Genomic DNA, 22,488 nt, shown 5'->3' with positions numbered 1-22,488 from the left:
CGATTTTTGAATGTACATTTAAAATTCTAACTATTTTGCCCTACTTATTGCGGTTACAAATTAGGTTACAAAAACAAACGATCAGGACTCAAATGTGGAAGATGATGTTGTACAAGATCAAGGCAATGATAAACAATCGGTAGATGGTATACAAGGAAGATTTTTGATAATGCATAAACCGAAGAAAACTGATCCAATATATTTGTTTATGATTTGTTAATGTTATTTTTAATTTTTACTTAATCTTAATGTCTCATTTTATTTTCTGCTAATGAGGTTAATTTAAAATACATTTGATAGAAATTGTTACTATAAAATTTCCACTCAAAAAAGCTTGATCATTTAATTTTTTCAAGTATGGAAGCATGTACTAGTATAGTGCACGAACATTTTTTCTTTAAATCCCCACTAAATGAAACGTTTTACATAGGTTTATAATTTTGTATATAGTTGTATAATATAAAGGTATAGTATAAGTAATATAGTATAAAAGTTTATAAATATTTCAAAATAGTTATCAAAAATTTAATAAATAAAACCATGTCTTTTATAACTGTATCTTATTTATAAATTTTATTACTTTTATAACTACATTTTATTTATAAACTTCAAAATCTCTATAGCTCTTATTACTTGTATAAAGTTAAAAAGTTATTGCGTAATTTTAATTTATGTAAGTTTTAATACTTGAATAAATTGAAATTACGTTAACTAAATCAAAGAAACTATTAAACAAGATCTAAAGTTTAATATATGTTTACTTATACTAAATCTAAGCGCTTTATATAACTTAAATAGTCTAAATTTAAACGTAAATTAGACAAAATTGTAACGCTTTATATACGTATACTAATCCTATAATAGACATCTAAAATACGTTTGAATATAGACGTTTGATGTACGTTTGTTCTAAACTTAAATCAGAATTTCATTCTAAACGCATAATCGACCAAGTCTGAACGTTTTCCCGAGACGTTGTTTTGACGTTTAAAAGACGTGTGAGTGTTTACTGGGTCAACAGTATAGATTTTAATTGCATTCTATAAACTTTTAACAGTCTAATTAGAATGAGCCTTTATACGCTTTATTAAGGCTATTAAACTCATAAACCTTTTTTTACCCTTAAAAAATTTAATAATCAATAATATTGTTTAACAGATGAATATAAATATAAAGATAAGTTACTTACTTAGTAACTTGAGCAAGTAACATATCTTACTTTTATATAAAGATAAGTATGTAACTTACATTTACATTTGAAACTTATTTTATTTACTAAGGTTAGGAAATAAAATAAGTTTCAAATATAAAAATAATTTACCTACTTATATACTTACAAATATAAATGGGAGGGAAAGGTTTCCGAAGCTTTATTGCTTTCTTTACAAGCTCTTAGACAGTATCATTGTCAAGTAAAATCCTAAATATTACTTATAAGTAATTGTTTGCGACTTTTTAAAACTCAGAGCCGAAATTCTTCTATTTTTTCTTGCATGTATATTATCTAAACTGTATTTAAATAAATGAATATATTTTTGCTATAAAAGTAACAATTTCTAGTTTCCGGAGTCATACACGTCTCAATAATGAATACCATATCTAATTTCGTCCTTTGTAGACATTTTCAGGACAAAATAAGATATTTCTTTTTAACCACAATATCAAATAATTTAATGCAGATAAAAACTTTGAATCAAACAATAATAATGATTGGTTTACAGCAAATAAACTTTCATTAAACGTTAAAAAGTAAAGTATGCATTATTTTTTTTAAAAATTCAAGAAAACCATCCCCTTAATTTACGATATATATTTTAAATTATATAAAAATAAAAAAGAAAAACTTATAAAGTTTTTAGGAATACTCGTTGACAAACATTTATCCTGGCTCACCCAAATTAAATGTTCACAATTAAAAGTTAGTAAAACAATTGGACTAATGTACCGAGTTTGCCCGCATGTAAATTGTCCTTGTTTTAAGTTATTATACTTCTCTAAAATACATGATTATTTTATTTATGCCAATACTTTATGGGGTAGTACAATCTACTTAAAAAAATACTTACTTAACAAAAACATATGCGTAGAATTATTTATGTGATAAAAACGACTGAAGCATACTTTAACCTTAATGAGAGACATAAATATGTTGAAAATTTATGACATAAATATTTATCAACACTTATTTTTCATGTAGGAGAAAGTTGGAAGAAGTGGGACGCAGAAGAAATGGGACAGCCTGAAATTTCTAAATAGGAGTGGTGCCTAAATACTGTTACTTAATGTAAACAATTAAATTTCTTCCCTTCTTTTAAGCAGAAATTGCTTCGTTTCCATGCGTGCGCTAGAAACCCTAATTTTGGAATGAACCTTAAAAAAATGTTAACATTGGGGTGAAGTGGGACAGAAAAAAGAAATATTTAAGCCCCGCTTCTCCCGTCGCCATTTCATAATTTCGATTGGTGAAAGCTCTTGAATATTTTTATGTCGGTTAGGGGATTAAATGGTTTTAAAAATTACTTTTTAATAATTTGTGTTAAAATGTTTTGTTTTTTTATTTTGTTATTTAGATGCCCCAAGAAGACCTAACGGTCTTGTCACAGAGTACCGGGGAAGTGCATTTAACTAGGAAGCTCACGCCTCCTTCTTAATTGTGATGCAAATGTATGTCAAGAGTTTGTTTCGAACCTCGATCTTCTGCTTCTAACGTAAGCGCTCTAACTACTGCGCCACGGCCGCACAAAACTTTTTAAATTTATTTGTCCCACTTCTACTCACACTTGTCCCACTTTAACCCCTGTGGCACGGTTTCTCTAAAAGTAAATATTTATATACTTAGTTAATGCAATGCTTTCTGTTTTACAAGAAAACATTTCGCAAAAATCTAGAAAAAAACCGAAACTAAAGCACAATATAAAAACATGTTCAAACTCGATGTGTGTGACGTTAAAGAGATTTTGAAAAATTGTGCATTTATTAATGAAACATTAACTAGTTTAAATACAGACAGTTGCTCTCCAAATAACATGATGATGCATACCAATCTGTTTAGTTGTTTAATGCCTTAGGACATATACAATATTTTTAAAAAAGCAAACTGATGTTTTAAAATTGCAACGCGGCGACCTTAACTTTTCAAAACCAGTAAGGGGCTTTTAAAAAGTGTGTTTTCATTATGAACATAATTAAAAATTTTATTTTGTAATTTTAATATTTTAAGCAAACTATTTTATTATATGTATAAATATATATATATATATATATATATATATATATATTATATATATATATATATATATATATATATATATATATATATATATATATATATATATACATATATATATATACATATATATATATATATATATATATATGTACATATAGATATTTTATTGTAAAAAATTGCATATATCTTTATATTATGAGTGGATTCACGACTTAACGAAAAGTATTTGACGTTTGACAAAAAATACGTACTTTTCATGAACTTTACTTTCTCATAATTTTATGAATGGTTAAGCAAACATCTTAAAGTTTTTTGCTTAAATTAGTGTTACTTAACCTCTGTTCAGCCATATATAGTACTATGGTTTATATAGCTTCATTTAAGCAATATCCTGAAACCACTTTTAAAAAAAAAACTTGAAGCGGGAATGCTTTTTCAAAACGTAGCTATTGGAGGTCTTTAGGACCAAAACATATCCATTTCTTTATAAAACTTTCCGTATATGTTAAAAAAGGGATAAGGAATCTAATGGAACATGGACACCTTTTAACATTAAGACATAAATTTTTAGTTCTCAGCGTTTCAAAACCTCAAGGTTTATTTTTATAGAATAAATAGTGTTTTTTTAAAAGTTTCCAGGTGGAAATGGCAAATTTAGCCTTTCCTCTTTTTAATACGTGTATTTATTTATGTTTTCAAAAGGAATAGATATTAAGGATTTGTATATAGAAATTCTGTATTTATATATATATATATATATATATATATATATATATATATATATATATATATATATATATATATATATATATATATATATATATATATGTATATATATATATATATTTATATTCCTTCGCGTATTTTATGACGTGTTTTGTTTTGATTTTGCGTTTCTGTAATTTTGACTTTAAAATAAAATTGAAAGTGAAAGTATAATTCTTTGTTAAAGACTTCAGTTTTCAAGGCAATAGAAATACAGATTTTACTTTTTAAAAGGTTCAACTACAAGTATGATTCTTACTACTTTTACTACAGTCTGCACTACAGATTTAAAATATTTTTCTTTTTCAAAACTCATAAAAAGGAAATGTGTAAGAAAGTTATAAGTATTTTTTATTTACTTGTTTACTTTTTATATTGGTTAAGTAAAGGAACCAATAAACTCTAATAATAACTCAAACTCCAATTCTTCGGCTGTGAAATTAACAAAAATCTGCATGAAATGGTGGTTTCGTCTATAAGTTAAGAATGTAAGTCATACTTTGATAGAAGTTAATTTTTAAATTCGGATCAATATAGCTAAAACATTTTACAATTCAATAGTTTTATTCATTGAAACCAAAGTTTGATGATCCGCCCCTTTATTTTGTTTTTAGCTGGAAAAGGGGTAGATCATCAAACTTTGGCACTTTGATCAACAAAGACTTTATTATAATCACTTAAATTAACTTTAATAATAATTTTAGCGACCAAAATATTGTCAAAAACAGCAACCTACTTGAGATTTTGAATTTTCTAAAAATAAATGGAAGCATTATTTTTGTCAAATATCCTGACTTAATGTTATTAAAAGGCCACTTTTTAATAATTTGCACAGAAAAAGATAAGTATAACTTAACTCGGCACAATCTTTTATTATTTTTTACAACCTACCGTTAATACAATATCTTTAGAGTGATGCTACTTAATACTTAAAAAAATTCAAAGATTTCGTTGCAAAATAAAATCGAGCAAAAAATTTGATTGTAACAAAAGATTTGTTTTAGCTCTGTCTTATTTTTTAATGGTGCTTTTTCTGATGTTGTTGGTTTGTTACCTTCTGATGCTTGTTTGTGCTCTGTAACCCCAAATTCTATTGTATAAATCCTTTAAGGAAATCGCTCAAATTCATCATTAGTAATTTGCAAGTTCAAATCACAAGTTAGAAAAACAATAATTTGATTTGGATTAATTGCACTATTGCGGATAGAAGTAGGTATAGAATAAGCATTAGAATGTAAAAAACCAACGACATCGAAAAAAGCATCATTAAAGGAGAAAAAAGAGCTTAAATTTTTTTTTTTAATTCACGCAAGATTGATTTTTTTTATAAACAAAGCTAAAAACAACCACTTTTCAAGTTGAAAGTACTGGTAGAGCCGAGACAAAGTTTATATATCAAAATAACAATTAACAGGTGACTTAAAAGACTACAAATTATATGAATCAGGAAATGAAGATGAGTGGAGCAAATTCCAAAGAACTAATATTTGATAAAAAAAGCTATATGAATAAGTACTTTTGGAACACTTGGGAACAATAGATTACTGTAATATTGTAGAAAATACAACTTCGCAACTGTTTGAAAATAAAGTTTCTATGAGAGGTCAGTACAAAGAAATAATCCGAGACGATATAAAGTAGAAGACACTGTAACAGTGTTGCTAATCATCAATTTAGGAATATCAATAGCATAGTGAAGATATTGTAAAGACATTGCCAGATACAACATATAAAGAAAGCTTAAGGGTAACTCCATCATGCCAGACTTTATTGAAAGCCTTTAATATCTAGAGCAGTAGAATTTTTATTTTTGTAAAAAAACTTTCTGCAACGCCAGTTAGTAAGTCAGCTCTAAAACAAGATGATTGAAACTCATATGCATCTTTTATCATCTGCAAATAGAGCCATCTTTCAGTTTTTCAGGATGATAAATAATTTTGGTTAAAAGTCAAGCCACCACTTAGTAAAACAAGAGTTATTAACGGATGATGCGGAAGTTATCGGACAAATCCTAATTTCATTATTTGAGCATAATAATTATTTTTTGTGGCTTTAAGCGTAGGCATAAACGTTCTATAAAATATAAACTTTACTATTTGAAACACAATTATTTAAAATGAGGTTAAATGCAGCTGAACGAGAATCTTTTCGAAAGCGACTAAAAATGTTTTTTGTAAATAAACCTAATATATAAAAAAAAAAAATCGTAAATCATTTTAAAAAGGAAAGATTTGCTCGAAATACAATATATGATAACCTAAAAAGACTTGAAACTGTTCAATTGTTTTCTGATAGAAAGCACCCTGGTCGTCCAACATCCTGGACTAGAGAAAAGAAAGCCGAATTAACGAGATTTGTCAACAATCGAAAAGGGGTCAGTCAGAGAAAAATAGGAATTAAAATCGGTGTAAATCAATCAACTATTGGTCGTCAGTTAAAAAAAAAAGAATATTAAATATAGAAAACGTGAAAAGACTCCAAAATACACTATTGAACAACAAATAAAGGCAAAGAAAAGAAGCAGGAAACTAGTTAACCAACTCTATAACACAAAATCGCTTCTAGTCATCAATGACGAAAAATACTTTTGTTTTGCAGGGGACAACATGCCTGGAAATTCTGGATACTACACAAACAACAAAAAGACATGCCCAGAAAGTGTTCGCTTTATAGGAAAAGAAAAATTTCCGAAAAAATTATTAATGTGGATTGCCATATCTGACCGTGGTTTGTCCGAGCCATTGTTTCGCACTTCCAAGGCTGTAGCGATCAATTCATCAATCTATATTAATGAATGTTTAGAAAAACGACTTCTTCGATTTATTTACAAGTATCATGGAGACTTTAACTATTTATTTTGGCCATATTTAGCAAATTTTCATTAATCTAAAGATTCTCTAAATTGGATGGACAAATATGTCTATTACGTTGATAAAGAATCCAATCCCCCAAATATGCCTCAAGCACGACCAATTGAAAATTTTTGGGGACATTTGGCACAGAAGGTTTACGAGGGAGATTGGCAAGCTTCAACAGAGCAAGTTTTGATTGATCGCATTAAACAAAAACTACAAGAAATTGATTTAAACTTTAAACAGCCGCATATGAAAGGCGTCAGAGCAAAATTGAGATCAATTTCAGTTGGTGGTGTTTTTTCATATAAAAAATAATATATTTTTATTAAAAGATGAATGCTTTATTTAAAAAAAATGTAATAGTAGTTTGATTTTTCATTTATAAATAAGTTATTGACGTTTTTATTTCGTCCGACAACTTCCGCATCACCCGTTAGGAGCGTCTATTATATGTGGGTTTGTAGCGTCTAGTACCTGTGGGTACCTTGTAGACCTGTGGGTTTTATCATTGTGATGTTATTGTTGTGATGTTTTGTGTTTAAAGAAAACTTGGCTTACCTTTTCGATGGTGTCTATTGTTAAAATTAATTATTAGGTTGTTTTGTTACTAAAACCTCATACTTCTAAGCATTCACTAGAAGCCAAATAATAAGTTGAGTTGAAGTTAAAAAGTAAGTTGAGTTGAAGCTAAAAAATAAGTTGAGTTGAAGCCAAAAAATAAGTTGAGTTGAAGCCAAAAAATAAGTTGAGTTGAAGCCAAAAAATAAGTTGAGTTGAAGCCAAAAAATAAGTTGAGTTGATGCCAAAAAATAAGTTGAGTTGAAGCCAAAAAATAAGTTGAGTTGAAGCCAAAAAATAAGTTGAGTTGAAGCCAAAAAATAAGTTGAGTTGAAGCCAAAAAATAAGTTGAGTTGAAGCCAAAAAATAAGTTGAGTTGAAGCCAAAAAATAAGTTGAGTTGAAGCCAAAAAATAAGTTGAGTTGAAGCCAAAAAATAAGTTGAGTTGAAGCCAAAAAATAAGTTGAGTTGAAGCCAAAAAATAAGTTGAGTTGAAGCCAAAAAATAAGTTGAGTTGAAGCCAATAAATAAGTTGAGTTGAAGCCAAAAAATAAGTTGAGTTGAAGCCAAAAAATAAGTTGAGTTGAAGCCAAAAAATAAGTTGAGTTGAAGCCAAAAAATAAGTTGAGTTGAAGCCAAAAAATAAGTTGAGTTGAAGCAAAAAAATAAGTTGAGTTGATGCCAAAAAATAAGTTGAGTTGAAGCCAAAAAATAAGTTGAGTAGAAGCCAAAAAATAAGTTGAGTTGAAGCCAAAAAATAAGTTGAGTTGAAGCCAATAAATAAGTTGAGTTGAAGCCAAAAAATAAGTTGAGTTGATGCCAAAAAATAAGTTGAGTTGAAGCCAAAAAATAAGTTGAGTTGAAGCCAAAAAATAAGTTGAGTAGAAGCCAAAAAATAAGTTGAGTTGAAGCCAAAAAATAAGTTGAGTTGAAGCCAAAAAATTAAAAATAAGTAGAATAAAAACATTTTTTTATAATATTTTCATTTTTTAATTTTAAACGTTTTCAAAAGTTCACATAAACAATCTAAATGAGTAAGTTACTTATTTTACTTTTTTAATTAATAATTTTTATACCAAATTAATATAACAACTTTAACATAATTGTTTCTAATAATAATTTTTTTACATTTTTAAGTAAGTTTCTACTTTTATACCTGCCTATTGCTGTTTTAAGTACTCCGAATTTCAGAAAGTTCATTTGCTGTAAATTATTTTCATTAAAAATAAAATTTTAACTTTATTGAAGACTTTTCTATCTGTTAAATAGGCCATTCCAATAATTCCGACAGATTTCAATGTCCTTATGCAGTAACTTACTGATTGGTCGGTAAATTAAGCAATAATTTTAAAATGTATTCTTTGAATTCCATGATTCCTTTTTGCGTACTTGCATGGTGTAATTATAGTATAATCCTAAATTTAATTTCCAAAACTAATTTAATTAGTAAAAACCGTCAGTCTCTAAAATTTATGATTCTGGTCAATCCCGTCTCATTTAAAAAAAAAAAAATTGGATCGTTATGGAAAATTTTAAGTTATAATGGTTCAATTATTTAAAATATATTCAAAGTCAATTTATTAATTGGTTTCTGCAGCCCATTTGCAGCATGTTACTGATCGGTCTGTAAGTTGTACAATAATTTCAAAATGATGTATTATTTGGATTCCATGATTGCTCTATGCATATTTGCATGGTGTAATTATAATATAACCTCAAATTTTATTTTCCAAAACTAAGTAAATAAGTAAAAATCCTCAATCTGTAAAATAGATGATTATGGGCAACCCTAGCGGATTAAAAATAAAAAGCGGTACTTTATTTTGTTATAGTTGTTGAATTATTATAAAAAATTTTAAGTCAATTCTAATAATGGTTCAAAAGTTATTCAAAGTCAATATGACACCAACAGTAATTAAGTAAAAACCCTCAGTCTGTAAAATAGATGACCCTAGACATTCCAGACAGTTTAAAAAAATAAATTGTAGTATTTTTGTTTTTTTATAGTTGTTAGATCACTATGGAAAATACTATGCCAAATGTAATAACGGTTTAAAAATTATTTAAGAGTATTTGACACCAAAAATAAGAAAATGAATAAATATCCTTAGTCTGTATAATACGCGTCTCATTCTATAACCAAATTTAAATAGAATAGAATGAGACAATCGAATTTTTTATTGATCTAAGCGGTTTAGCATCAAGTTTGAACTTTAACGACAAACCCCCAACATGAATACAATGCAGTAAATACTTTTGTATATTATTAAAAATTGAAACTAATTATCTAACCTGTCCAATGAATTGTTGAACTTCCTGATCACTTGGCATTTTCATATTGTTGCAGAGGAATGATGCAGCTTTAAGAAATTTGGTTGCAGTCCATTTATCACTTGCAAGCTTTTCTTCATACCCACGAAGACGCTCATGCTGCTTTTGACGATCCTGACGCAGTTATCTTCTAGGTTGGGAACCACTTTGGATCTGTAGCATCTCAGCTTCTATTGGCTAGACAACTTATATAAAATATAATATTATTATATTTTATAAATAATTATTTTCCATTTATTGCATTTCATCTATACTATTTCATTGGTTGGTTGGTTTAGTAGCATGGGACAAAATTTTTATTTTGTTCCATACAACAAATATAATTTATTAATGCTAACATAAGAAGGTGACTGTTGGTAATGAGCATGCAAAATATAAAGTTCCAATTTTAAAATCTTACGGAATAGGATCTCAACTGCTGCATCTATTGGATCAGAACACTAAAGTGCTATTATATAAAAACTTAACATTTTGTTGAAGAAACACCAAAACCCAGGGTGTAATGTCATTGAACATATTATCTTGGAGAGTAAGGATTCAGACACGTTGTTAGTACGCAGGCTATGAATAGTAAACATCTCATGAGACTAAGTTTGGTAGTAGCAAGAACATGGAAATAAACTTACGACACCATTTTTTGTTGATTGGGTCATTATTCATGGTGTATTCCATCTGCAGACCAATGGCCTTAATCTTTTTGAGAACTGCCCGGGCATAATCAACCAATCAATCAATCAATCAATCATATATATTCTGAAAATAAATTTTCACGGCTATTTAAAAATAGTATTGAAATACTAATCTCAAGTAAAAACCTTTAAAAAATAGTTTATTTACATACAATTAATCTTAGTAATAATAATATTAATAATAGTAATAACAATAATAACAATAATAATAATAATAATAAAAATAATAAAGTATTTTTAATAATTTAAATAAATCGGTAATTTTCCATACATCAATCGTTTTTACATACAAAGTTACAGTTACAAACAGTAATAAACTGACAAAGCGTAACAACTGACGATGACATAAAAACGATTATTGCTAAAAAAATTATAAAGATTTAGTAAATATATTAATATAATCATAGTTGTTTTAATACAATAATCAAAATATTTGCAAATATTATAACCAAAAAAATAAATACAATATAAACAGAAAAACACTGACAAAATCAAAACAAAACAAAAGTTACAACAAACATTACAAACAAAACAAAAAATTACCTTTGGCAAAAAAAAAAAAAAAATCCAAAAAAAACAAACTAAGGGTTAAAAAAGATAATAATAATACACGGCAGAATAAAACATATATAATAAATGGCTAAAATGAAAATAAAAACAAATTATATATAATTGTATAAAAATTTATACATAACTAAAAACAAATAATAACTAAAAAAAAAAAAAAAATAAATGACTAACAAATAAAAATAAGTAAAACTATATACGCTAAAATAATGAAGAAAAATAAATAAATAATAAAATAAGTAATCCTAAGAAATATATGAAAGAAAACTAAAGAAATATATGAAAAAATAATATAAATCTTGATTTGCCGATCGAGGTTCCGATGTTGAAATTTTTTTTTCTTTATTTGCCATTCTTTTTATATATTTCATTCATTGTCGTTTTTTTTTTCACTTCTATTTTCATTACTTTTTACTTAATATGTTTCAGATATTTCTTTTTCTTTTCTTCTTTTAAAACATATATTTATTCTACTTTTTTGTTGATTTTATTTTTCGTTTAATTTTTGTGTTCATTTCCGTTTTACTTTTTTCCTTTCAAAAGATATTTTCAACCGTTTGAAAATAGCGTCCACCATTTTCGATGTCATTACAAAGAGTTTTCATCATAATGAAATCTGCAACCGGTTTCTCTTTTGTTTGGAAAAACAGCTTTGACAGAGTTTCCAATTGCAGTTTCTTAGTCAGCCATCACAATCTGTGGCAATAAAGTTGGAGAAAATTTGTCGAGCTTTTTAAAACACGTAGGTAGAGACCATCTTTTTGTCCAGTCATTAAGATATGCAGAACAGGTAGGATCAGTGTTCCAAACTCCAATGAAGTATTGAGCAGCTGACCACTGGAAGATGGCAGGAGTCACACAAAATGTAGCATCAACAAACAGGATAGTAGTTTCTGAAAAAGATAAATTATTATAATTTGAAAATAGCTGGAATCTAAAGTAATAAAATATAATTTTTGGTTACGTTTCCCCATTTTGATATTGAAATGAATTATAGCTATAAAATGATTTACCTGAAAAATATGTTTAATTACAGCAAAATATATTTAGAACAAAAAGTTTATACGCAGCCGTTTTAATCAAGTTTAAAAAATATATATATATATATATATATATATATATATATATATATATATATATATATATATTGTATTTTTAGTTGGTATAAATGTTTATATTATGTTATTTTAATATTTTCAGAGTGCTTTGACCTGGCAAACGTGTAGAGCAAATATTGTCAACCTTGCCAGTCAAGCAATGTACTTATAGCAGTGCTGTGACTTAGTTTCAAGCTGTGTTACTGTTTTAGGTCTACGTGTTTTCAAACAATTTTTTTTCAATGTAATTTTTTTCCTTGTAGTTACTTACTGTTCATTTCATTATTTCAAATTTATCATTTGATGTATTTATGTGATCTAGAAAAACAAAATATTGTAAATTTTTGTAAATTTTTAAAAAAACTTACTAATAATTAGTCAAGGAAAATTTCAATGTTCAACATTGCATACGTCATTTTTGTGTAGTTTCTAGGCTTTTCTAAATACATTTCTTATTGTTCACATGACTTTGCATGTAAGGTCTGCGAGTAAATTTGATTTGATAAATTTTTCTTATCTTTTAAGGAGAATTGATTTTGTTTTTTGTTTAGTATAATTTGATTAAATATATTATAAGCGCCTTATATATATTAAATATATATAAGCGCCTTTCGGTCACATCATTTCGCTTTTATGTCCTTAACTTTTTTTTCATTTGGAGGGGTAACTTTTTAGACAGTAGCAATTGGTGTGAGTTTACAATTTTGTTTTATTTTGTATTGGATTTATTTTATATTAGATATATATTTTATATGTTTGACATAAAAAAACTAACTGCTATTTGTTGACATGTAAATTTTTATGTAAGTTTATCTTAATGCAATCTTAATATAATTGCTAAAGTAAATGTTTAACGATTAACGTTGAACGTCGTTTCATTAGATACTAGGCTTTGAAAGAGTGCGTTCACAAATTACACGCGGTCAATGGAGAAAGATCTCTTAAACGAGTAAAAATTTTTTCCCTTTTGGAATTTAGTTATTATTTATTAGTTTAGAAATATTATATAAAGAATCATATTAAGACAAATAACTATTTTTAAAATCATATTATAATTGAAGTAAGGATAGAAAATAGTTAAGCAGTTTATGTATAACATTTTTATTAGATATAAAGTAGAAAAGATCACTCCTTTTAATTTTTACATTTTCGTTTATATTTTGTTTGCTTTTAGTTTTTCTTTTAGCTTTATTCTTCTTTAGCAAATTTGTTTTTATTGAGCTTATATTTTAATTTTTAGAAGGAAAATAGGCGTATGAATGAGGCCTAATTATTTTTTATGCAACAAAAAAGTTATACTAATGATATTTCCATAAAATTGGTTATTACTTCTTTGAAATTTCTGAGATGCTAGTAAATATTTTTTTTCTTTTTTAGAAAATTTAGAAAAATAAATTAAAATGTTGTGCCAACACTAACAAGGCATGTCACATGTTATTGTATGTAAAGGTTTAATTTTGCTACTTTAGAAATTGGAAATGTTATTAGGCAAGTTAATCGTCGCAAAAATGAAAGAGATTAGGCGAGATAAAATTAATAATCGACAAAATGCTAGAAATGCTGCTCGGTCGGCAGCAAATAATTCGAATCTTTATGAGGAGAGCTTTGTTAGGCAAATCATGTTACATCATCTCAGTTTTACCTCTAAAAACTTTCAGTTGGACAATTTTTTTCTTCACTCTTTTATGGCAAAAAACTGTTTCAGCAATATGTTGTTGAGGCTTATGTTAAAATTAAAGGCCAGTACCTTGCTTTCAGCAGAAATAACTAAAACAAACTGAGCAGCGAGCAGAATGATGCCCTACACGAACATGTAAACAACCTTTGAAATGATAATAATGTTAGACCAGGGCGTGTTGTATTTTTGCCATCAACTTATGTAAGAAGTCTTAGAGCAATAAAAGAAAACTTTGAAGATGCTATGGCTATAATTAAAAAGTATGGTAAACCAGATCTTTTTATTACTTTCACTTGCAACTCAAAATAGCGCGAGATAACTGAAAATTTATATCCTGGTCAGACAGCAAACGATAGAACTGGCTTGGTTATTCGAGTATTTAAACTCAAATTAAATAACCTTCTCAATTATACTTTTAAGCACCGTGCATTAGGGAAAGCTGTAACACATGTCCAGGTTATTAAATTTCAATAGCGTGGTTTGCCACATGTTCATATTTTACTTCACTTTGCAAATGATGATGAGCTTGAAACAGCACATGATATCAATAATTTAATATCTAAAGAAATTCCGATTGTTAATCGTGAACTTTATGACGTTGTTAAAACTTGCTTGATTCACGATCCATGTGGCATACTGAATCCAAATTCTCCCTGCATGAAAGATAGGGTGTGCAGCAAAAACTATCATAAAGGATTTTATGATAACGCAGTAGCAGTTCATAATGGTAATCCACGCTTTATACGTCATGATAATGGTTTGTTTATCAATAATAAAGGTAACAGTGTAGATAACCGCTGGGTGGTACATTACAATCCATGTTTATCAAAGAAATATTAAACTCTCAATAATGTTAAAGATTGCATGTCTGTTAAGGCTGTTAAATATTTGTACAAATACATATACAAGGGTCACGACTGTGCCAATTTTTTAGTAAGTAAACGAATCAATCATGATGGAGTAAACACTGTTAAAACAAAAACTAAGTAAAAGTTATATGATTAGTATAGTTATATAAATGAAGCATTTATATCTGTACCTCAGAAGTCAAAGGTTGGTTGTCACATTTTAGAAACTGTTCAGGATAGAGGAAATAGTAAAATAATTAGTCATTATTGGCTTATTCTTGATGGTTAAGTTTGTGTAATAATTTTTGTTTTATTTAATTTGTCTTAAGGCACATGATATATAATTTTGACTAAAAAAAGTTATTTAAAAAAAGTAAAAAGATGTTTCTGGACAATATACATTTTTTCTTTGAACGTTGTACGACACTATCAGATCTTTTATATTGACCTTACTTTGTTTCACATTGTTGTTGAACAACAGTCCTAATACCTCTGTGTAGATACTTAAAAAACTAAAAAGGTCTTATACATTACTCATTCTTACAAAAAACTGGGCAACCGACCTTTTTCTTCTGAGGTACAGATATTAAGATTTAAAGTTTATTTTAGTTTTTAGTTTTGGTTTGTTTATAGTTATCTTTAGTCAGTTTTAGCTTCAGTTATCTTTTTTTCTTATTTTAGACAATTTTATGGAAGATATTAGGGGATTAGGTAAAAATATTATAAATATGCATTTATATATAAATATTATTTTATTGATTATTCCGAGGTATATTTTTTGTCTTTAGTGTCTGGTAGAAGCATAACTGATAGGGCTGTGTTTTATATTTTGTATTGAGAAATACGTGCAATATGTCAAAGAATTATTTCATGAATATGCCATTTTTCACTGTGTTTTACTCATATTTGTATTAAAATTTTTGGCATATTTAACCCTTTTTAATTTACTCTCATTTCTCTTTTAATAATTTTTGGCATCTTCTTCTGTTACCAGTGAAAATGGTGAGGTTATGCTTTATATTTTAATTAAATAAAGTTGCAAATGTTTTCAGTTTTTAATAAATATGACATTTTTTAACTGGTCGCGTTATACTCATATTTTTATTAAAATAATTTTTTTTTGATGTTTAACCCCATTTACTTTATACTTTTTTTTTTAAAATATCTTTAGCATTGTCTTTTTTTACCTGTAAAAATGGTAATGTTTTGCTTTAAATTTTGATTAGATAAAAATACTAATAATATTTATTATATTCTTCTGCTTGTAATTTTAGAGTCGATAACATTTGAGAGCTTTTGTAATTATATATTCGTTATTATTAAAGCACTACAGACATTATCGCTTCCAACACCAAGAGCCTCTTTCGGAGAGGGCCATCAAAAAGTGGTCTAGTAATGGCGGCATGGATGAGCCCTCCTTCAAATGAAGGGCTCATCCATACTGGAGTGTTGGGAGACACTAAAGAAAAAACAGCAACCAAAAGGTTGTAAATGTCTTCTATCAGTGAAGATATTTATAACTTTTGCCGTCTTTTCTTTGGTTGCCTCTTTTTCTTCGGTGAAATTTTTTTTTTAATTTTGTAATTTTTTTCTTTTTAATAATATATTATGTTGTATATTTGATTTGATTTTAATTAAGACACTTAAGTAAAATCAAATTAACAAAACTAAGTATGAATTTTACTACTTATAATAACAATTAATAAGTCTTAAATTTGAATGATTTTAATCTTTTAAGATTTTAATGTCCATATTTTAGTTGCATTTGTTATCACTTGAATAGACTGCTTACTGTTGAAACATCGTTTTAATTTAGTAAATTTATATGATGTAAAGTTTACTCTATTAATCATTAGTCAACAGTTAAGGAAAAGCTAGTATTTAACATAATATGGTAAAAATAATTTTGTTTACATAACAAAACCAGTTTTTATGGTTATTTGGTTTTTAGCTATTTTGTGCTACAATGTTGTATTTGTCCTAAACAGTAGCAGTTACTTTTCTTATGCTCATAAATATTTATTGCTTTTTTATTTATTACTTTTATTATGCTCATTAATATTTACTACTTTTTTATTAATTACTTTTCTTATGCTCATAAATATTTATTGCGTGTCTTTTTTATCTTTTTTAGCATGCTGCCTTGAAAACACTCTTTTAGATATTGGCAGGCTTTTCTTGATTTTCCTCTTCTGGTACCTGCTGTGTTGTAAAAGATTTAAAATAAAAACATGTATGTATATATATATATATATATATATATATATATATATATATATATATATATATATATATATATATATATATATATACCTGTATATATATATATATATATATATATATGTATATATATATATATATATATATATATATATATATATATATATATATATATATATATATATATATACCTGTATATATATATATATATATATATATATATATAGTATATATATATATATATATATATATATATACATATATATATATATATATATATATATATATATATATATATATATATATACCTGTATATATATATATATATATATATGTATACATATATTTATATATATACATATATATATATATATATATATATATATATATATATATTATATATATATATATATATATATATATATATATATATATATATATATATATATATATATATATATATATATATATATATATATATATACCTGTATATATATATATATATATATATATATATATATATATGTATATATATATATATATATATATATATACATATATATATATATATATATATATATATATATATATATATATATATATATATATATATACCTGTATATATATATATATATATGTATACATATATATATATATATATACATATATATATATATATATATATATATATATATATATATATATATATATATATATATTGAATTTTTAAATTTCATTTTAAATTTTGTGCTGCGATGTTTTTTTGTGTTATTATCACTAACAGTAACTTTTCTTATGCTCATAAATATTTACTTGTCTTTTACTTTTTTAATATCCTGCTTTAGAAAAACTTTTTTTTGCTTCCTCTCTTTTTTAAAGAGAGCTAAATAAGAATTAATGAAAAGGTCATTAATGAAACTTATGTAATAATTGTGCTCTTATGTGTTTCTAAATACCACACCTGATAATGACCATGTATAAGAAATATTTTATGAGTTCCTCCTATTTTATTATATGATTTTTAAACAATAGGTTAACATATTTTAACTCGATTGTTCAAATATTTTAATAAATAATCATTCTAGTTCAAGTATTTTAGAAATATCTTATTGAGCTGTAGTATTATTTGGCAACATCAAGAAGTGTGATTAGTTTCTGAAATCTAGTCTTTCTTAATTTTTTTGGAATTACATTGTAATGTTTGTCAAGTTTACAAGTATCTTATTCTATGCGCTATTGGCTACTGCTACTGTGTTTTGTGTTGATAGAGTTAGGCTATTATAGCTAACTTTGTTTCATTCATTCAAATTGTAAATTTTTTTTCTGTTTTTTTTTTTTTTTTTTCTGATATTAGCTGGTTTTTCTTAACATTCCTTCTCTGGTACCTGCTACGTTGTAAATGATTTTAAAAAGAACTTATTTGATGGTAATGTCGTTATGCCATTAACTATAAGCAATTACATTTCTGATAAGAACCGAATATAAAATTTTATTTATAGATAAATTTTTCTTTAATTATATTTTTGTAGATAATATATTAAGTTATAAGTTATTATGTTATTAATGATTTAATTACTAATTACCCGTATTACGGTTTGCTTAATTCTAGTTTATGTAAATTTTTTGATAAATGCATGGATCTGTTTCTTGCTAGACCGTTGTTACTCTAGCTAAAAATAGCTTTACATTATTTGTTCAAATAGAAAATTTACTTAAAATAGATTTTCATTGGGTAATTTATCCACAATAATATTGACATGACTTAATTCAGTAGTTACAATCATTGAATATAAAAAAATTTAGAAATGACTGTACCTTAAGTAAAAAAATAAAAACCTTTATTCCGCCTAATAAGAATGGTAACATAAAATATTGACCAATATAAATATTGACTTAAGAACTAAAGAAATGTAAGATTCATGCGTAATGTATGATTCAAAGTTTTCAAGTTCTACATTTTAAGAATCAGGTAGTTTATATTTAGTTCGCATGTTTGAAAACTTTTTAATAAGTTTTCAAAATTGGTATTATACCTATTATTTTTAATTTAGTACTTTATTTTAAGTTTTATATAAAAAATTGACGTGCGCAATCTTTTTTATTTTTTTTTCCTATATTACTTTAGAACAATAAAGGTGCAACAAATGGCAATCGTTTGCAGAAGAGATAAGGAAGTGATATTACAGGGCTATTTACAAGTTGTCAAATATAAGATTTTTAAAGAGTTTGTAGATTTTCAGCTGGTTTTAATCAACATTTTATGCTGGTTTTATTCAATATTTATTTGGATCTTGTCAGAACCAAATAAATATTTTTCAACAAGTTAAATTTAATTGTACTCTGTTCTAATTTATTATAAATTATGTTTATAATAGGTTTTTAATATATATTATTTGTGGAATTACCATATCAAAACTCTGAAATCATAGTCTTTATCTGCAATAAATATACTTAAGAAAAAGACTGAGCTTGACGATTCATTGTTTTATTATGATAAGTTAATTCAGTTTTTGATAAAAGTGAAATTATTAAATATTAAATTAATTAAAAAAACAAAGCAAATTTTTATTTGTTGATTTACTTTTGTTTTCATTGATGAATAAATTTTTCCTAATTTAATTGAAATGTGATTAAGCTATTTATTTTTGTTTAATTTTAAAAGGTCAGACAAAATTATGATGTAACACGCTCTAGCATTAGTTAAGAAAGCTGGAGCTTATGGAAATAGATCAATTAAAACTTTGTTGTATAAAGCCTTTATAGTTTATTTTTAAAGAAACGTGGAACATGTGTGTTAAATGAAAGATTTAAATTTTTTTTTATTTAAAATATTTTCTAAATTTTGTCATTTATATTCTATTATGCACTGTGTAGAATTTTTATTTTTTACTTTGTGTGTTTTTACTGTGTAGAGCATTACTTTTTAGTAAATATTGTTTTTTACATTTTTATACATTTTTTCAATTAAGTATCATTAATCAATTATAACAGTTTTTATATTAATATAACAGCTTCAATTAATAAAAATATTTGTTTTTTTAGTTTTATTAAAAAATCAAATGATTAAACCGTTTTTTTGAAATGTTATATATTTGTTAGTTAGTAAAAGAAAATTTTACAATCGTAATTAATAAAAGAAAATATTAAATGACTGGGGCTCGGAGAAGACATAATTAGTCTTATCATTAAGCTCCGAAATATGCATCATTATAAAATAACATTATTCAAGAAAATGCAAACAATAAATAAGAAATAAAATGTTTTACAATAATTAGCTTTTAAACTTTTAAAATATTTAGTAATTTAAAGAGTTAAATTTAAGAAATGGTTAGTAAAGTAACAAATTATAAACTGAAAAATATATGTTTAGCTGGTTCAATTTACAAATAATTATATTTGAGTTTATCTCAATTCTTTATGTTGATGTTGTTTTAATAAGAGTTAACAAGCAGTTATATGTGGAACTATAAGTGAATAAACACAACAAAAGATCAAAAGACTAAAATAATTACAAATTACAATCTAAAGTTTGAAAAACTGCAATAACATTTAATTACAACTTAATTAATTGTTAGTAGTGTTCGTAAATAATATAGTAAAAAATATATATAAATATAGTAAAATATAGTTAAAAATTAAAAATTTTAGAAGAAATTTGATTCATTTTCAATTGCCATCAGCAATTGCTTAAGTTTTTTTTTGAATTGGTTTAGAGAATAATTTGTTTTCAGTTTGTTATTTAATAAAGTATTCCACAGTTTAGGACCTCGGTTTGCAATTGAGAAATTAGTAACTGAATAATGTATTTTGGATTGAATATAATTGTTTTTTGATAATCTGGTAGGGTATATGTGTCTTATTTTTTTTAAAATTGAATTAATTAAAATTGGGGGTATTTTTTTATCAAGTTTGAACATGAAGATAAGAACATGATAGAGGTTTAATTTATATACATTTAGAATATTGAGTTTATTAAATATTGTTCGAGTGTGAGTGAAACGAGCTACGTTTGAGAATATCCTTATAGCATGTTTTTGTTTACTCAGCAATTTTTATACTTTCGTTGAGTAAGTGCAGCACCAAGCAATGTTTGCATAATTTAAGTAGCAGTGAATTAAAGAAAAGTATAGGTTTTTCAAACAAGATAGATTTAAAAACTGTTTGGCTTTGTACATTATACCAAAATTTTTTGATATTTTATTTTCAATTAGTCCTATGTTGTCTTTCCAGGTTACATTTTTATCTAATAACACGCCTAAAAACTTTATTGATTGTTCTCTTTTTGTTAGTTTATTATCAATAAACAGATCCGGTAGTTTTAGGAGAATATATGCTTTTTTATGAAGACGATCGAACAAAGTGTATTTAGTTTTATTTATGTTTAAAGACAGTTTGTTTGACTTAAACCATTTGGTTAATTTTTAAAGTTTCTTATTTACAGTTTGAAACAATAAACTTATATCTTTACTGGAATAAAACAAGTTGGTATCATCAGCAAACAAAATGGAGCTTAAAGATGTTAAAGAATTTATTTAAATCTACATATAAACAAGAAATAAAAGTGGTCCTAAAATTGATCCTTGAGGAACACCACAGGTAATTGTTTGATAATCAGTTTTTTTTCCGTCATATATATGTACTGCTTCCTTTTAGTCAAATAACTGTCAAACCAGGACAAACTACTATATTGAGTTTTGATAAAAGGATTTGATGATTGACTGTATCAATAGCTTTACTTTATTCAATGAACACCCTTAGGGTATACTTGTCTTCATTAAATGTTTTATATATATCATGAACAAGATAAGTGATTGCATGCTCTGTGGAATGACCAGATTTCAACCCAAACAGTTTATTATAAAGAATATTATTAGCATTTAAAAAGGAATATAGTCTATTATACATAACCCGCTCTAATCTTTTAAAAAAACAAGAAAGTATTGAGATTGGTCTATAATTGGCAACATCAGAAGGATAACCTAATTTTAATATTGGAATGACTTTTACAACTTTTAGGTTGTCAGGAAAAACACCTTGCTGTAAAGATAAATTGAAAAATATGCAATAGTGGGATTAAGATAAGTTTTATTGATTTGATAATGACATTACTACTTATATCATCAAATCCTAAACTTTTATTAGGCTTTGTTAAAGAGACTGCGTCTAATAATTCTTATTCTGTAAGTTTATAATTAGACATAGATCTAGTGTTGATTGAGATTAAGTATGAATCGAAACTTACTTGAGTAGTTTCTATATTTGATGAAAAAGTAGGCCCAATATTTACAAAAAACTGATATAGAGCTTCAGCAACTGATAATTTTATTTATAATACGATTATTGTTCATTTTAAGATTTTCAGGAAGTAAATTTCTGTATAATTTTTTTTTCCAATCATCTCATTAATAATATTCTACGTTTTTTAGGAATCATTATTGTGTTTTAATATTTGATCAGAATAGTTATGTTTTTTTGAGCGTTTTAAAATTGATTCAAACAGCCGTTTATAACTTTTATAATTATTTTCATTTTTAAGAGTTCTTTTTTAAGAAACTTATTATATAAACGTTGTTTTTGAAGGTATCCCAGTTAACACAGGATAGAAGATTATGAAAATGACTAATGGAAGCTTCGTTTACTAAACGTGTTTT

General features: G+C 25.7%; 1 long non-coding RNA gene across 1 annotated transcript in view; it reads right to left on the bottom strand.

Moving 5' to 3' along the window:
* LOC136090776 (uncharacterized) overlaps window positions 1-10,636 on the bottom strand; it is a 33,398-nt gene extending 22,762 nt beyond the window's left edge. The window contains exon 1 of the long non-coding RNA XR_010643713.1: window positions 9,700-10,636. This is a non-coding gene — a long non-coding RNA (uncharacterized LOC136090776). The remainder of the gene's footprint in view (window positions 1-9,699) is intronic.
* Window positions 10,637-22,488: the final 11,852 nt, after the last annotated feature.

The sequence above is a fragment of the Hydra vulgaris genome, chromosome 14 (assembly GCF_038396675.1).
Source record: "Hydra vulgaris chromosome 14, alternate assembly HydraT2T_AEP".
Classification (NCBI taxonomy): domain Eukaryota; kingdom Metazoa; phylum Cnidaria; class Hydrozoa; order Anthoathecata; family Hydridae; genus Hydra; species Hydra vulgaris.
The sequence above is the reverse complement of the archived record's forward strand: the minus strand, read 5'-3'. Positions and strand labels throughout refer to the sequence as shown.